This window comes from Poeciliopsis prolifica, unplaced genomic scaffold (genome assembly GCF_027474105.1).
Source record: "Poeciliopsis prolifica strain line A6 unplaced genomic scaffold, Auburn_PproV2 SCAFFOLD030, whole genome shotgun sequence".
Classification (NCBI taxonomy): Eukaryota; Metazoa; Chordata; class Actinopteri; order Cyprinodontiformes; family Poeciliidae; genus Poeciliopsis; species Poeciliopsis prolifica.
The window spans coordinates 5083239-5099528 of record NW_026562405.1 but is presented as its reverse complement, the minus strand read 5'-3'; the positions used below and the strand labels follow the sequence as shown (position 1 = coordinate 5099528).

The following is a 16290-nucleotide window of genomic DNA, read 5'->3' as shown; positions in this document are numbered from 1 at the left end:
TTAGATATATTTATAATAAAGACTCCACTGCTGAGAATTGTAGAAACAAACTGCAACTGGTTGCAATAAAGGAAAGAAAATATTCTTTATTTTACTGCAAAATAAAGTAAAATGAGATTTTTGTGTCTGTGGTCACAAACAAAAAAATAAAAAAGCACACACATAGTATATATACTTTATATTTTTACATATATATATATATATATATATATATCCACTTGGATTTCAGGATGATTTCAGTTCTTGCTGGTTCTCATCATTTTTCTGAACAGAGAATCTTGGATGGAATTGCAGGTTGTTCCCTTGTGAACCATTATAAGATTCAACATTTTATTTTAATTGTCTTTGTTTGATAACAGAGGACAAAGTTCATTTTAGATTTTATTCACACCTAGAAAGAAGGCAAACATTAAACTATGTCCATATTTGCAGCTGCACAGATTCTTCCTCCTGGTTCTCAGGTTGTTTTCTATTTTTCTTCCTCAGAACTTCAGAAAAAAAAAAACTATGAGGCAAAAATAAAAAACCAGCTGGTTTAAAACACCGGCATCCCAGGCTGTGCGGTTACGGCAAGCCGTTTTCACATAAACTCTGTCACCTGGTTACTTGAACTCCAGCCAAGAATAAATTTTGACCAGAAAAATTTTATTATACAAAATGGAAATTCAAGATGGCTTCTTTCATATTCAGATGAATAAGAGCAATTTAAGATTTCTTATCTATTCTCTTCTCTAAACATCTTGGACATAAACATGGCTTTGAAAAGGTAAATTGCAGTTTTAACTTGTCGCTATTTGTGTTAAAAAAAACCCATTTGAAATATTGAGAATTATAATTAGCATTATGATTAGTCTGGATAAAATTTGAAATATTTGAAATTTATTTTTGACAAATTGTAATTTATGTTTCACAGCCAGTAATTTATTGCAGATATTCTGAATTGAAACTTCCATACAAATTTATTGTAACATAATTTCTACCAGTCAGAATGTAATTGTAGATTTTTGGTGGGTGAAACGGTTTTATGCTAAAACAGTCCAACATACCTAGTGCAGCAAGACTTTGTCATGTCAACATTGCAGCTTCAAAACATCTTTAATCAGTTATTAATAAACCAAACTTTAAATAACAATAAATAAAAACTGTAACATTTAGAAACTCGTCATTCAGCAGGAAACTGGGAGATAAATCGTTTTTTAGCAGCGACCGTAAAGAGGTAGAGCGTTGATAACCGAGGGAGTCGCTGGTTTAAACTTTTCCCTCCATAAAGAACCACAGCAAACCGGAGCAGGTTTCCGTTAGTGTTTATCTGCAGGCGGTTCCCGACCCCGGTAGAACAGGAAGTCAGTAGGCGGAGCTTCCAGACGCCACCGCGGTCACGTGTGGTGAGCTACGGGGAGCGCGCGCTGCTCGTTGTCACTGCGGTTCCGGACGGGCCTTAGGTCCGTCTCCAGCTCCTTCTGCTTCTGTAATAAACCCTGAAAAACAGACAGTGGCTGGCTGAGTGGGTTCACCTGCAGGCGGAACCGATCCGAGGGAAACAAGCTGCTGGATGGTTCCAGTGAGGCCCAAACTACCGGAGTCTGGAAGGTACCGACCGGATGGATCCATCTGATGACAGAAAGCTGAACTGATTTCACATTAATATTATGACTTAGTTTCCCAGTGTATCTAAAAAGCTTTGACACCTAAAACTGATCTCACTAAAATTACATTACATGCGTTGTTAGTTATACACATTACATTTTATGTTTATTTTTATATTTCATACCTTTTTATAATCTTATAAGAATTTCCTTTCTCATTTTAAATGACCTGAAAAGTGTGGCGTAGCTCTCCGTCAACATCTGTAGAGTTTCTGTGGGATTTAGTGGTCGGTGTGTGTTTTGTTCTGTTCTTCATGGGGAGCCAGCAGGTGTGTCTGGTTACCTGCCGCAGCTGAGCCAGGCCTCTCAGGATCTCCTGCTGGCGCTGGGAGCCAGGCAGCATCTCTGGGTGGAGCAGCGGGTCGTGATGCGAGGAGCCAGGAGGAGCTGCGGCCTCAGGAGGACGAGGGCCTGACCAGGAGAGACAAGGTTCTGATTGGTAATAAGTCACCACAGACAGACAAACTGGACCTCCTGACCCGCCGTGAGGTTCTGTCGACCCAGGTTATAGAGAAAGATGGCTGCAAATCACGCTTAGGACTAAAATGCTCATTAATATAATTTGAATCTAATTTCTTAAAGGTTCTGTTCTGTTTAATCTGTTCCTGTCAGTTGAGCAGAAAGCTGCCCCCTGGTGGCGAACAGGAAAAACAACCTGCAGATCCATTTTCATGACATCAGCCGAACAAAACTGCAAATGTCACAACACTTCATTTTAGACAAATATCTGCTTTTGGAAAGATTTTATTTTCTAATTATGTTTTCTAGAATTTCTTGCCTTGTTTTTATTGTTTGATCGGAACAGAAACAAAAACAGTCCAAAACAATCTGGTCCGGTATTGATAGTTCACAGAACCAGAAGGATGTTCATCAGCTGATTAAAATGAAAAGTTTACAGTAAAAACAATAAAATAATATCAAAACAATACAATCCACTGAAGACTTGTGAATCAAAAACTGATATCTTAAAATGAATAAATTTCTGGTTCGTCTTTCGCATTAAAATGTCAATTTTAATGTCAGTTTTGGTTTTAAGGGGATCAACGACTAGTTGTAACAATAAACTTCAAGAAATATTTATTTTAGATGTAAAAACAATACAGTAAAGCTGTTTAGTTTTAATACATTTACATAAAATAATGTCATTGGATTGGATGTTGCAGTGTTTGCATTGCAATGCATTCTGGGTAAATGGCATATGCTACTTTTAGTGTCATTCTTTGTGGAAATATTGCAGGAATAAACTGAATAATTGTTACAAACCTGCGTTTTTTTGTCTTAATATCTTAATTTAGAAATATTTAAATTTCAGCCGGAGTTAGTGAGAGCCACTGCAGAGCGCTGCTGCGAGTTTAAAACCTGACCGGGGTGAGTCCTGGCTGGCGGCGTGTCGGCGGGCTCCAGGGGGTCCAGGCTGAAGACCTCGGCGGTCCGGAGGTAAGGAATGAACTCCAGGGCAGGAGGAGGAGGAGAGCCGGAGGCCTGCTGGCTCTGGGCAGGAGGAGAGCGCCCCCTGCAGGATGCCACAGTCCAGATTTCACCTCTGGTCTCTTTACTGTTTTACTAAACAAACTGAGTCCTGCTAAGATGAAACTCCTTCATTCTCTCTAGATGAACTACCGCAGGTCCAAATTACAAACTTGGGAAATTGGTGAAAAAACACAGATTCTCCAAACATTCAATCTTCAAAAACTAAAATGAATTATAAGAAATATTTTGTAATTTTTTGCCCAGGCCTGTTTAAAGCTCCGGGACGTTCCAGGTTTATGTGGCGCTGCTCACCGGTCCGTGTCGACGCTTCCCTTCAAACCCGATTCCACCTGAAACATCGCGCTCATTAGCAAACAACAACATCGTTCATCAAGTCCAATGGGATTTTCTGCTTCTCCACCTTCTTAGCGGTACTGGTTCCGTGCTGCAGGGCTCGGGCAGAGCCGGGCCTCCTGCTGGGCAGCGGGCGTTCCGTTCTGGTCGGACGGGTCTTCTGCAGGGCCAGCAGCTCATCCTGCCTCCTCAGGCGGCTCTCCTGCCGGTCCCTCTGCAGGGCGACCGGGTAGCGCTGCGAGGCGGGAACCGCCGGCTGGGCCTGGAGAACCGCAGCAGGGACACAACAGAACCGTTTGCTTGGTCACTGTGAGCTCAGCGGGCCTCATTAGTACTCTTATCAAGCTGTCCTCTGATTGGCCGAATCATAAACATCTCATGTAAATGTTTACATCATAATTTATAGTGGCTTTTTGCATAAACAAGCTCATTTAAATGTGGTTTTAATGTAATTTCTCATTTAATGGAATCACCAAAATTGCAAAACTGTTTTTCTGACGTTCGCAGAATCCAGAGAAATATTTAGTGACAGGAAAGCAGCTGCTGTCTTGGTGTAACTGTTGCTTTGACCTCTGTGTTCCCCACTCCGGCCTCGTCTTGCTCCTCTGGCTCTTCTCCGCCCGGGCGAACGGAGCGTATGGGTCTTCTCCCCCGGCACACAGATGTTCTCCTTTCCCGCTCTCGGCGCACGGCTCCTGCCGTTAGGCTCGGCAGAACCACAGGGAGGCGGACGGTTCTGGTTCTGGACGGAGACGTCCGGTGTGAACAGGAGGAGGAGCGTCCTCTGCTCAGGGAGAGGAGAGAAGCTGTAATCGTATGTTAAAAATGAGAGCAGGAGTCAGCTGTGGCGTCTCACCCGTCTGAACAGACGAGTCTTTAAACGACGAGCCGCGGTCGCCGTTTCCCACACACTCAGCAGCTCCCTGGTGACTGATGACACGCACAAACAAAACCCCGTTAGAAAACGTTTTCTAGCTGTTTGTTGTGCACATATATGCCCAACGTGGTTTAATGGTTCACCAAACTAAACCCACGGAGATTTAAGACGGTTTTCACACCTGATAGTCCATAGACTCGGTCAGACTGGACCAGAACTACAACATTTGTTACATTTTTATTTTACGTTTCTTTTATTGAACTTTTCACTTCGAGATGCAACCGCTCCTGAAACAAATGAAGTTCTGCCGGACCTGTGTAGCTCAGAGAACCGGTTTGTTCCGGGTTGTTTGGGTCGCTTTACTCACTTCTGGATCCGGGTTTCTCCTCCGACCCCGCCGCCGATCTCTGGCTGCTCCGCCGGAGGGACCGGATCGTTCTGACGCTCAACCAAAACCTGAAGAGAAGGAAATGGATTGTCTCTGATATTGGCAGACGCCCAGGGCGGAACTAGACAGGGGGCGTCTGCAATTGTTGCATGCTTTGTGATTTTGCAGAAATTCATGTAAAATCAACAATTTTATGAATTTCTTTCTGCGCTTATGGATAATTATGAGTTTAATGGAAATTTTTCCCAAAATGATTAAAATATTGGGTTTAAGTGATGCTAACTTCCTCCTGAAGGTGGCAGTCTCACTTCTACAAAAACACAAAACAAAATCTTGTTATATTACTATTTCCAATCTGTCTGTTTGCTATATTATTAGGCATCTTTGATTAATATATCTACAGTTAATTGATCCCTTAGGGAAGTTAAATATTTATTATTATTAACAACAATGATAATAATGATTTAGCTCCACTGTTTGCCATCAGTTCCGGTTGAGGCACAACTTAAGTTTCTTTTTCTTTCTCTTTTGGTGAAATCTGAAGGAATGAAGGTGGAACATCTTTTGACCTCTGACCTTCTCCTTCTTCTTCAGCATCTCCAACTCGTACTGCTTCTGCAGCTTCTCCCTCTCCATGGCAACCCTCCACTCCTCCTTCTCCTCCTCCCGTTTCCTCGCCGCCTCCTCCAGCTCTCTCTGCTTCCTGCGCTCCTCCATTTGGCCTCGATGTCTCTCTGGGCCAGAAGAAAACGGTGAAGGCAGCAAAGCGCCACACGCTGAAGACGGGGCTTCCTCCATGTTGGTGCCGCCATACCTGCTGCTCCAGCTGTTTGAGCCGCCTCCTCTCTCGTTCCTCTATCTGCGCCCGATCCAGCAGCGACGTCATCGTCCTCAGGAAGCTGCAGGGAAACAGAGTCCAGATTAAACTAAGAGCTTCATTACTGCTGGTGTTTGGGGCTTAAAGCTGTTACTGCAACATTCAAGCACTTTTCAAGTTTTCAAACTTCCAACGCCACATTTTGGACATTAAAATAGAAATGGGTCTGTCATGCTGACAAATGCTTATCAATAATGATTAATTATTTAGAAATCATTATAAAAAACTGGATGTTAAAAGTCCAGTTTTCTAGCAAAAACTGGATGTTTAAAGTCTTCGGTCTGGTCTTTGAAACATAATTTTGCTTGTAGACACTTCATAACTAACTTTATTTGTTGTTTTATTTATTTTGGGTATTTAAATGTGTTCCAGTGTTGAACGTTCATTAGAATTTAAAGTTTATTGATTTACATTCTTTCATTATTATTATCCCATTACCATTACATTACTGCAAAACACAATATTATTATTTATCGCAGTATCTTCTGAGAGAATTTATTGTCCAGGCCTCCGTGCAACAAATGCTTCCTTCGTTTTTCACAATAAAGCTGAACTGTGACTGAAAGTTGGCTTAACAGCTCCTCTGGAGTTACCACTGGTTTCTCAGGTTAATACGTAACCTGTCACAATAAAACAAATATTGTTATTTTAGATGCTCTACATATGTTTGTCAATTTAAAACATATTTAAAGTTGCTTATGATAAAATCTATCCTGCTTTGGCCTGCCATAAATTTTGCTGGACGATAAATTGGCCCATAAATTATTGCAATAAACAATAAAATTGTTATTTTCCCAGTTTTCTACCTGGATCTGGAGGGAAAACCTCTGGTTGAATCCACGCTGGCTCCCAGGACGCTGTCGGCTCCGCAGCTGCTGGTTCCCTCCCAGACCAGCGACAAGCAGGACGACGGGTCCAAGTCGTCTCGCTCGGAGCCGCTCAGCTCAGCCCCGGGGCCGCGGGTTGGGCTGGCGCTCTGCGCTGGAGCGAGTCGAAGTGCGCGGCCCAGCGCTCGTGGTCCTCCGTCTGCACAGACACGACATTACTGTGAGGTCAGAGGCCGAATGTCAGATAAACCGAATGGATTTTCATGCAATTTGGCCTTTTATCCTCCAACAACCTCCATTTAATATCACTGAAAACCATTGATACGGAAAACTTCGGCCAAGATTTGACAATTCTCCTTTCTGGAGTTTGGACTTGCAGTGCATAGTGTTTTACAGAAGAGAATATCTCGTCTGTCATTGTTGTAAAACGACCCGGCTGTGTTTGGACTAGGCCAGAGTCTCTACCTGTCTCCGCTGCAGCTTCTCCTGTTTCCGGCGCTCGCCGTCTCCTCCCGCTGGCGGTCCAGCTCCTCCAGCCAGACCCGCCTCTGCTCCTCCTTCCTCTCCACGATCAGCATTTCCTCCATGGGCGTCACCTCCTGCAGCAGCGGGGTCCAAACGTTTCGTCACACCGGCCAAAATTATTAACTCAAAAGTAGCCAAAAATAAAACAACCTGACTCAAGAACCGGATCCAGCACCAGAAGGATCCAGCAGGACCCAGAAGGATCCAGCAGACCAGAAGGATCCCCAGAAGGATCCAGCAGGACCCAGAAGGATCCAGCACCCAGAAGGACCCAGAAGGATCCATCCAGTTGGAGGTGAAATGTTTGAAACTACGCTCAGAGTTGATGTTTACCCCGAGTCGGAGGCTGGACCTGATGGCGGCTGGCTGCTCTCTGTGGCCGACAGAGGAAACACTCTCTGCATATTTCTCACCCTGAAACACAGCAACATCCGAACCATATCAATAAAACACAGGCTGAAAGGCCTGGAAACTGCTTCAAGCTCCTGCTCACTGTAGATTTCAAATGCATTTTGTTTTTTTATTAATTTACCTCGAGGTCTACTTGATGTTTTTACACCATTAAGTGATAACAGAAAGATTTAGGGATTGAGGAGATTTCTGAGTCAGAACTCAGACTCACATGAGTCATACTGATGTGCAGAGCTGTGCGATTTATTAATTTTATCCATTAAATTTTGATAAACTTTTTTTTTATTTATTAAAATGAACACATTAGAATACATTGATATAAATAAACTTTTCTTATCAATTAAAGGCCTGATTTATTTTAATTTTAATACTATTAAATCAGGGTCTTATTGAATGAGTAAAATGTTTTCATACTAATATGTAGGGCTGATTTTAATGGGTAAAAATAAATAAAAATCAGAAATTTCTTCATTAAAAGTCTGATTTTTATTTTAGAATATTCTCGTAAAATTGCATTCATTTTTACAATATTCTTGTAACTAAAAAAAACAACCTCAAAGATTTCAAGCTCATCCCCAATAAATCCTTACAACACACAATGAAGAAGAATTCAAATGAAACCTGGAGAATAAACAGTCTATCAAAGGTTGAGGTGAAGGTGAAATACCTGCAGTCTGCTGGGGCTGAGCGCTGCAGCTGCTGCTTTAGGGCGACCTGCTCATCTGAAAGTCAGACAAACATTTTCGTTCTACAAAATTATCATTGCTGGACTTTCTCCTGTTTAGAGGCAGTTTTTCCTTCCCTCTGTCGCCACATGCAAAGCGTTCGTACCAAGCTCTCTTTTCCACTGAGCCTTCTTTGCGTCGATGGCGGCTCTGCTGTCCGCCGACGCTCTTTGAACCAACTGAATGAAGAGCGATGCAACCTAAGAAAAAAAAAAAAAAAACAGAACAATTTGGAGCTGCAGGACAGATTTTTTTAGTGGGATTTTTACTAATTTTGTTTGTTTTGTGGCCTAATTCCTTGTGAACCCTAGAAAAAAAAAAAAAAATATATATATATATATAATATAATCACCCCCCAAGCCATGCTTTGACCAACATATGTACATCTTGACAGGACGTTAAATGTCTCTGGGAGCGATGGTCCAAACAGCTAATGGTCTAAAATAGAAAGTCGGCCATATTGAATCACAGCGGCCACCAAGTCTTTTTTAATGACTTTGAATCTAAGCAAACTCATCCAACAACTTCTTAGACCCAGGTCAAACTCATTCATCACAGCCTTGAAGCATTGAAGGTCAAAAGTTATCAAAGGATTTTTCATACATCAAAGCATGTGGGCGTGGCTGCCTCATACATCATACATGCATCATTCGATTTGCACCAAACTTGTTGTGATTGACCTTTGCTAACCTCTATTGACCCCAATAGTATTAAAATGTAATTTGACTCCAACAGCTTTACCTCCTTAATATATCAGCCGATCTACACCAGATTTTTTGTGCATCGTCAGGAAACGCTGCTGACGATGCACGTCAGTATATCGCCTAGTGGATAGGAGCGGGAACTGCATGAGAGCGTCAATGTGGCAAATGGGTGGTGTTGCTGGAACCCCCGCGGTTAGAGTTTATAAAAATGTTTACCTGTCATATTCATCATCACCTTCCTCCTTCATTTCTTCTCCTTTCTCATCCTCCTTTATTTGCCTTTCTTCTCCTCGGTTCACAGAAGAGGCAGCGTTTGTGCATGTTTGACCTCCTAGTGAGTAAAATTAAACAGTTTATAATAAGACGCAGCTTTTTGCTTCCAGCAGACCTGCAGTTTTTTTGCTAGCGCCACCTTGAGCCGCCTGCTCCTCTGGCCCCCGCTGGGCGCAGCCGGTCGACACCGTGATGGAGCTGAGGCGCTCCTGTAGCTGCTCTCCGTTCACACACACCACGTCTCCGTCCTTCAGGTCTCCGTCCTTCAGGCCTGCATCCACGCTGCTCAGCATATTCTGCGACACTCCATCCCCGCCGTTTGGAGGCAGAGGCGTTCTCCTGGGGGATCCCAGCGATCCGACAGCAGAGCTGAGTTTGTGTTTGTTTGTCTTTACCTTCAGAGGATACATACAGTTACACAGCGGCTTGAAAAAGGTAAATATCTTTTTTTTGATGTTTTTTTTGATAACCATTATAGTACCTGAGATACCAAATGTATTATACAACCAACTTTTATTTAAGGTATGCTTTAAAAAGTAGTTTTACTGTTCCACCATGAAAAATTATTGCTTATTTTTGTTCTTATTTACACTCATAAGAATGGCTACCTACAGATGAACAATTATACAACTGTGCATCTTTGAAAAGCAGAAGTGGAGCCTCCTGCACAACCAACAAGAATGCAGTAAATGGTTTCTGGATGGTAAGTCAACAAGAAAACACTGGTCTTTTCCAGCTGCCATTGTACAGCTGATCAAACATGCTGGAGCTCAGCTGGGGTTGCTGAGTGATAGCCGAATTATGGCCGGGTTGCTAGGTAACAGGCTGCTTTACTGCTAATTTGAAAAGTTACATTTTGAAGGTTTTTTTAAACAGCTCATTTTCCAGACACCAAAAAACATGAATTTATTGCTAATTGGGCAACATTGAGACCCAAATGGAAATACAAAAATATAAAACTAACCTAATTGGTCCCCTTTAAATTGTACCAATACTGATCCAAACATTAATCATTTAGGCTCCGTTCCCTTACCTTCGCCACGGCTTTACTGGAGTGCTCTTTGTGATGGCCTGGAGTTTTGGATGAATTCAGGATGGAGCTTCTGCCATCAGTGGTGGAGATGCTGGAGCTGCAGGATGAAGCTGCTGCTTTACACCTGACCTCCCTGGCACACCCCGCGCAGCCAGCCTGCTGAGCTGGACGCTCCTCAGGGTGAACCTCCTCCAGGCAGGACGGCTGCCTGGCACTCAGGATGCTAGCTGCTCTGTGCTTACTGGGCAGCTGCAGGAAACGCATCACAAACCACGCAGGTAAACAAAAACCTTAAAGATTAACACATTTATTTATTTAAATTTTTTTTTCTCCTTTCAGCAAGGAATCATTTCCAGAAGAGTCTAAGCAGTGCTGGACATAAAGACAACAGATGCTGTTGTTTCTTACCTTTATTGGATTTTTCACAACACCTGCTGTAAAAATAAACCAAACAATAAACCAAAAAATATCATAAAATATCATAAAATTTAGACATATTGTTATTACTTAATATTAAATATAGACATTTTTTAATTATTAAAATTTTGCAGCCATCAATTTTATCACAAGCAGACAAATCAATGAAATGGTTGTTACAACAGATATGTTAGTATATTGGAGAAAAATCTTCTGTAATCAAAGCAGATAATTTATTCAAAAATGTTGGGTAGTAGGAAAGCCTCACCATGAGTGAGTAAAATCAATCTGGGTTTTCCATTGTCCAGCTCAAACAGTAGACCATCTCTGTTCAGGAACAATAACAGTCATTAGAGAACAAAATAGAGAAGAAAACAAACACCAAAATCAAAAGAGACAAATGGAAAAATGTGTTAAGAAAATGAATGAAAGTTAACAGCTACCCTTCATTCACTCACTGATTTAAATTTTAATTTTTCAAACCTAAAATAGATTCAGAATGAGGTTTTCTGTTTGGCTTTCACAAATTTTTCCACAGCAAACTACACTCAGAATCCCACAATGACAAAATCAAACTAAATTGTATATGGATTTAATAATTTATTTTAAAAATATTGCATTTAAATTGTAAATTAAGACCCTTTATTTACAACTTAATTGAAGCACCCCAGGGAGAAAATACTAGTTTAGAGGTACACCAGGAGTTTCAGAGATAATTAATCCTTTGTTTATTCTGGTAAAAATGACTGGGATTACACTGTAAAAACACAAAATCTTATCAGGCATTTTTTTTGTCTAGTTTCTAGTGCAAATATCTCAGAGCACTTGAAATATGGTTTGAAATTGTATGAGTTTCACCGGTAGATCAATTAATTTATAAGAGTCCCACAGAACGAAAGTGAAGGGCATATGTGTAGTTCACTGTTGGTGAGGATTGTTGTCTGGTTTCCTATAAACTGAATGCATTTTAGAACAAAACCGTCCTGCCAACAACCAAAAGCAAACTTTGATAATATGAGCTGCATTTAAATTTCCCACTGAGATTAATAAGGTATGTCTGAATTTAATTTACAGCCACTCACCTCAGCAGCTCTGAGAGCTTTGGTATCTGAGCCACTTAATGGCTCAAATACATTATGGATACACAGAGTCTGAATATGATACTCGTAATTTAATATCCAACTGAAAACATTTTGCCCACACTATGTTAGTGTCAGTGTTCTCCAACTGCCAGCAACAATCTGTCAAAAAAGGTCTGGATCTTTACACAAAAGTCACTTAAACTTTTAAATATTCTGTTTTTGATGATGTTTCAAATATTTATTTTTAATAAATTTACAAATTTAGATTATTTTTGCATCAGGAAGCAACATAATAACTGAGCAAAGTGAAGGGCATGTGTATAAATATACACCTTATAAATTTTGTTATTGTTTGTTTGTTATTTTACAGTTGAGACCATAGGTTTGCATACACTCAATAAAAAGGCATACACATTTATATTTCTCACAGTAAAGTTAAATCAGCCTGTCTTTCTCTTGTTTTGTTTTAGTTAGAATTAACAAAATTATTATATTTACTAAATGCATCAATACTGAGAGACAGAATTGTGTTTATTAATGTTTTCAGAATGATTTGGTATTATTTCCTCTGAACTGAATGACTAACAGACATAAAACAGGAACAGTTTGGTCTGATTTAACTTCAGACTGTGAGAAAAAAATATGTATGTTTCTTTTTATTAATAAATAGCAAATATATGTACTTGAGATAGTGCCTTGAAATCAAATTAATATTTCTACTCTTTAGAATATATTCGACTTCGCTTCTCGTCTAGAAAGATATCGTCAAAGTGGGTTAAGTTCGTTTGATTTTCTGAAATTAATTCATTAATAAGCATTATTTTCTGTGCAATTTCACTGCGACACCTTAGCTATTCAGTGTTTTAGCTTAACAAGCTGTTCAGCAGCAGACTCACCCAAGGTTCATGTCGAGAAAAATATACACCGAATCAAAAGCAGATTTCCAAACAAACTTAAAATAATATAATATAAGTGACTAGTAGATTAATTTTCATAGTTAAAAGGGCACGTTAACTGAGCACTGATAGCTAACAAGTCAATTTCTGGGGAAAACGGTTGCCTACGTTGGTCGCTACCGACGAACAACAAGCGTGTCACTGATTGGCTAATCTTTGCTGTATTTAAAATTACTGGCCAATGAAAGGTCTTCATTTTTGGACGTTTAAATTTGATGACGGTGCATTCATCGACACTCGGGATTTATCAAAGACTGAAGCTAATTTTGTTTTAATTACAGTAATTTATCATATAGCGGTACATTTGAAAGAAGAAAGATGTAAACTATGTAATATTTATCAGATTCAAGTCATAATTTTAGCATTAAAGCTTTCGTAAAATTTGATATTCATTCATCGTCATAAGATTTAAAGTCACAATTTTCAATTTCAGCATCACTTTTCTTACTTTGAAAGTAAATATTACAACCATCAGTAAAACTATGGCTTTGAATCTCATAAATAATACCCCGTGCCATAACACTGTCTATCTTTCAAGTGGTGAACATGTGAAATGGCGTAAATCCTCTGATGTAAATGAAGGCACCGTTTCTTGTGTACGGAAGGCTCTAGGTGGCGCCAAAGCGCCGGAGTCGCCTTAATGAACTGTAAAATCTAAACAGTCTGCGTTAACCCTAACTGGAATAACGGTCGTTAATGAGTTACTGCACTGAAGATCAAGATCGATGAGCTCCTCCGGACCACCTCGCCTGTCCTCCGTGACGTCCAGCGTGCTCCCGGTGATCCTGAAGGTGTGTTGTTGTTGTGACAGCTTGGTGCAATCTAACCGGAGAGGCTGCGTAACGTCAGTCCGTGATGTTAGCCAGCACCGTTAGCATGCGAGGCTACTTAACCGCAACTAGACTCTGTGTAACGACAGTGTTTTCCGGGCGAGCTTGAGGGTCAGAGCTGCTCTTAATGAAGGTGGAATTACGACGGACGATGGTATAAAACGAGGTGATGTTTTATTTTGAATCTAAGCTTATTTAAATGCTGGAAGTGATCGACTTATTTCTCTTGCTGGTTGTCAGGCTAAGGTCAAGAAGCTGGCCAGTTCGGGAGCTAAAGCTAACTGATACCTGTCTCAATAAACGTGTAATGTGACAGTAAGTCCTTCTGCTAGCGCGTAATGGTCGAGCCTCTGGATCACACTGATCGGGAGTTAAGATGTTTTTATAGGGGTCGCTCTCCAAAAGTTTCATTCGCTGGAAGCTACCCCTGTGTAAATATGATTATGCCAAAGACCAGAGGCGTTGGTAGGTTTTACCACCCGGGGACTCAGCCTTGCTAACGCATATTTAACTATTTATAGGAATTTATTGGTTTGAATACATCAGTATTTGCTTGGATATTTTATAATTACGGTACAATTTGCATTTGCACGTTATCAGTTAATTTTATAAACATCTAAACACTGATATTTTAGTTTAAATAAGCTTAGCATAAAATAGGTTGTCTTTGAGCACTCAAGTCTTTTGTGGTTTTAGATAAATCACTATATTTTTTTACCTTAGTTTATTTATTTAGATTTATATTAATCAATCAAATTGAAAAATACATTTAAGAAAATTAAATGTTATCATCTTCAAAGAGAGTGGATGGTGATGCTGTGGGCATCAAGGAAGGACCTCCAGTAGCAGTCAGTCATGCAACAAATTTGAAGAATCCTCTGATTGAAGGCTGTTTCTGTATTTCTGTCATGACATCCTAATAGATTAATTTTTATGTAGCAGAGACTATTTTCTATTATAACATGTCCCAGATGACACGATCAGTTGTTGGCAATCTCTGCTAATCCACCTCATTTGCTATCCAAATATGTGGGTAGAAAGCTGGGCAGAGAAACATTGATTGATGGAAGAAATGTTTGTCCTGCTCTGCATCCTTGAAGCCTCCTTTTCAACCCCTCAGGAATTTGTCATGATAATTCAGGTGTTATTTGAGACTTTAGATGCTAATTCGCTTGTCCAAGTTGTAAAATAACGATACCTTGTTGCCATGGTTATGCATATAACAATTGTTAAAATGCAAAAAGTAAGATCAAAATCCTTCCTGATGTGGAGCAACCAGGGAATAATTCAACCAAAAAATAATCAGTAAAATAACTGTTACAGCAGACCTTTATTTTTTTTGTTTGATTTTTAAAAATAACATATCTCTGGTATTTGGAATATTTATATAGACTTAGAAACAGTTTTGCAGTTTTGCTCATAATAACAATAATAATATTCAAAAACTTGCATCTTTTGTGTGTGATTTCATGTTATTTAGTTGGTCACACATTGTAAGAAAATATTTGTTTGCTAAAGTTTTGTTTTGAAACCTGTTTGCTTTCAGGTTTCCTTCCTTGTTTACTTGCTCTACATCAGATTTTCTGACGTCTGAAAATCAGCAGTTTGATGATGTTTGTTTGATTAGAAGGCTTGAATTATGCTGATTGTGTTGTATTAATGCAGGGCTGCCAGTCATGCTGCTTTATGAATGATTGTTTTATTAAATAGGCAGTGACAGCTATCAGCTCACACTGGGAGCGACTGGAAGCTCTAAACGGGATGCAGAGACTTTTGTGGCTCCAGCATACTGCCAGATATTCTATTTTAATAACCTCTCCCCTCTCAAAAGGCTTGTTTTGGTTATTCAAGACAGCATCACAGCATTAGGAGGAGAGAAAAGATTTGCTTATTATTTACCAAACATTTCTCTGGAAATCCAGGGAAAACATTCAAAGCTAGTAGATATTTTAAGCTCTTTGTACGGTTAAATTGGAACGTTATTCTTCTGAAACTCAGTTTGTATTCAAGCCAGAAACGTTTTGGAATAATGACTCGGACTCCTGCTGAGCTGTCTCCATATGTCCTGTCTCCATCCTTCTGGTGGGTTTTTTATTTGCTCCTGACAACCTTCCTCTACTGTTTCAAAACAAACACGGCGGATGATGCATCTGATTATTGCAGAAGTTTTCAAAGGCTGGAGTTGGACTTACTTTGAGGCTTAGATGTTTGTAAAGCTTCTCCCAGTTACCTCCTGATAAGGCAGAAAAACACTTGAATGTTTTAATATTTTATTTAAATCTCCTGCATGGAGATAAGCTGTCTGTCTTCATCCTGGTTTCCTGTTTAGCGTTTAGAGACGTTTGATTGGTTAAAGCCAGGCCTGCGTGTTTTAATGTCCAGAAAATATCAATTTGATTTTATTCTATTATAAATATATTCAATAGATAATATATGTATTTAAATGATTCCAAACATCCATCCACTGTTTATAATACACCTGTCACAATAATTAGTCCTGCTGGGCAGTAAATTGTCCCAGAAATATTTAATAAACAATAATATTGTTGTTTTGAGACCACTTTCAAGAAATGTAATGGCAGTGGCATAATAAAAACAAATTCTCAGAGATCAATAAATTTTAATTCTAATGAACATTTAACACTGGAACTGGAAGACATTATAAATATCTAAAATAAACAAACAAAGCAACAGAAACAATAAATAAAATTAGTCATGAAACAAAAAAGACTGAAAACTTTCCATCCAGTTTTTAGTAGAAAGAGGAAAAACAATAAATCATGCAAATGGAAATTATTGAGTTTGTTTTCATTTTAGTGCCTTTAATTAATTTATTGTTGATTGCAACAGTCCAAGTCGAGACCCTGAACAGGTCAAACACCTAGAAACTAATAG

General features: G+C 39.7%; 1 pseudogene; it reads right to left on the bottom strand.

The window, feature by feature from the left end:
- Window positions 1–68: 68 nt before the first annotated feature.
- LOC129372746 (coiled-coil domain-containing protein 66-like) lies at window positions 69–12651 on the bottom strand (annotated as a pseudogene).
- Between the last annotated feature and the right edge of the window lie 3639 nt (window positions 12652–16290).